The 2,723-nt window shown below is 35.1% G+C and overlaps 1 pseudogene; it reads right to left on the bottom strand.

Annotated features, from left to right (window-relative positions):
• Positions 1-223: 223 nt before the first annotated feature.
• On the bottom strand, positions 224-1,163 carry LOC114621766 (annotated as a pseudogene).
• Between the last annotated feature and the right edge of the window lie 1,560 nt (positions 1,164-2,723).

The raw sequence follows: 2,723 nt of genomic DNA, 5'->3' as shown, positions 1-2,723 counted from the left end.
GGTACATGATTTTAAAGAGAATAATTTCTTGACATTTGAAGAAAATCCAAATTTAATACAAAATCTATCTAAAAGACTTCAAGATGGCATTCAAATAAACACAAGTTTGAAAGTAAGATTTAGAATAGAGAAATACAATGTTAAGCATCACATGATAGACATGATAGACACTGATAGTGACATAGATAAATAAAGTATTATAAGATTCTTTAAAGAAGAGCGTCTATGAATATATTCTGACAATTGCCTTCCTCAGGGACTCCATTACATATCTGTTACTCAAACTGTATATGAGGAGGTTCAACATGGGGATCACCACTGTGTATAACAGAGATACCACCCTGTTCTACTTAGTTGATTAGCTGGACTTGTGCTTCACATAAATGAAGGTAATAGTTCCATAGTAGAGAGTGACTGCAGTGAGGTGGGAGGTACTAGTGGAGAAGGCCTTGTGGTGGCAATCAGTAGAGACCATCTTCAGTATGGTGATAAGTATATAGATGTAGGAGACATCTGTGACAAATGTGGTTATTAAAATAATGGATCAAGCAGAGATGGAGGGGATGATTCCGATAATGGAGACATCTGAGCATGAAAGTTTCAACAAAGGGGTTGAAATCACAGAAGAAGTGATCTATCTGATTTGATTCACAAAAGGACAGATTTAACAAACAACCAGTAAATGCCCATGCATTCACACAGCCACTCACATAGGATGCTCCAACTAAGAGTAGGCAGATTTGGTAAGACATATGTGTAGAGTAGAATAAGGATGAGCAGATAGTTACATACATGTCATAGGCCATGGCAGCCAGCAGGAAGCATTCAGCTGTCCCCAAAGTCACAACAGAACAGAGTTGTGCTTCACAGGCATGCACAGGGAGGGCTGTTCCATGTACAATGAATCCTATCAGCATTATAGGTGTATCTGATGTGGAGTAGCCAATGTCCACAAAAGCCAGATGGCTAAGAAACATGTACATGGGGGTTTGGAGCTGGTGACAGCTTCTTACTAAATTTATTATGCTGATATTTCCTACTAAGGTGACAATGTATATTCCAAGAAAAAATACAAAGAAGATAATACAGAGTGTAGGATCATCTGTTAACCCTAAAAGGATGAACTCTGTCACTGTAGTGTGGTTTCCAGGCTCCATCTCTTGTATAAACTGTCTCTGTGGAGGAAAAGGATGGAATCATTTGTTTAATGTTCTCATTCTATATAATCCTTGCTGTATGTAGTTATTTAGAAACTTAATCAGGTATTCTTTATACCAAAATGTACTTATCAGGGTCCTTCATTATTGTGGGTTTTAATTCTGCATACAGTGAGAATGGTTGAGCCTCATCCTCTGACATGCCATGTGATTTCCGTTGAAGGTACTTCTCCAGCCTTCTAACACAGGCAGATCTGTTTCCTAAAGTTCAGATCAAGTTTCAGAGTGGTATTAGGATTATCATTTTGCTGAATGATACACTGAAATCCAAAATATACCTTGCAGCCAGTCTTCTCATAAATCCTCCCCTTCAACCATTCCTTCTCTAATTTATATTTACAGAATAGCACCCCAAACACCCAGTCTGCTGTTTTTGCTTTTTGAGAGACTTTCTGGCTTATATCAAAGTTAAGAATACGTTTCTATCCAAGATCTGTTCCATGTAAACATTTAAATGGCATTAACACATGCTCAGTAAACAATTTGATAGCAGCATTTGAACTTTACACTTCCATATAAAAACTTTTAGAACAGGTAACATTATTATATACAATAAGCCTTAGGAGAAAATAAATTAAAAACATATCAATTTTATAAATAATGTTATTTTCACTTACTTTTTCTAAGGTAATAATTCAAAAGAAGTATGTCTGTGTTCAAAGATCATTTTATTCTGGTGACATGGAGTCATGAAAATATCAACCCATTTTTTCCCTATTGCTCGATTATTATTTTGTGTGTGTACTTTGATGCATTTTAATTAAGGGTTTTGTGCCTTCTGTGTTTAGCCACTTCATTGTGACAAACACAAAGTTCTTGTGCTTTGAAGCAGCCCTAAAATAGCAGAGATAATGTTAAGCAACAGTTATCATTAGTTATAAAATAAAAAATGTGTTACAGCAGAAATACTGAAAGTTCAGTGAAAATTAAGAAATGTCATAATATTTATTTGAACATTCACAGAATGAAAATTTATTCAAAAGGATTTCTGTCAAATAAATTACTCAGTGGCTAAGAACTATTTGTTCTTTTTTCAGAGGACCTGTGTTACATTCCCAGGAACCACATGGTTCAAAACCGTTCATAACTCCAGTTCTAAACCTCCAAGTCTTTCTTCTGAGCTCATGTGATGTACAAACACACATGTAGAAAAACACTCATGCATGTAAACTAATATAAATATTTACACCTTTAAATAATTTTATGAATTTTCTCAGTGTCAGAATTTTTATTTATTCACATATTATGCCAATTACTCCAATTCCATAATAACACCTTTGAGAAAGTTATGTTGATTACAAATACTATGAGCTTGTGTTTTCATTTAGCTAATGAAAAGCTGTACACTTGGGAAGGGTCAGGCAGATTCACCGGGCTAGACTCTGGAGAAGTAAGTGCATGTTTAGATTGAGTGAAGAAGTTGGATGCAGTGTTAAATCCTCAATTTCCAAAACACCTCACAATCTACAGGATTCTTTTTATTTGTGGGCATATATAATAGTGTTT

The sequence above is a fragment of the Grammomys surdaster genome, unplaced genomic scaffold (genome assembly GCF_004785775.1).
Source record: "Grammomys surdaster isolate TR1022 unplaced genomic scaffold, NIH_TR_1.0 184, whole genome shotgun sequence".
NCBI classification, from domain to species: Eukaryota; Metazoa; Chordata; class Mammalia; order Rodentia; family Muridae; genus Grammomys; species Grammomys surdaster.
The sequence above is the reverse complement of the archived record's forward strand: the minus strand, read 5'-3'. Positions and strand labels throughout refer to the sequence as shown.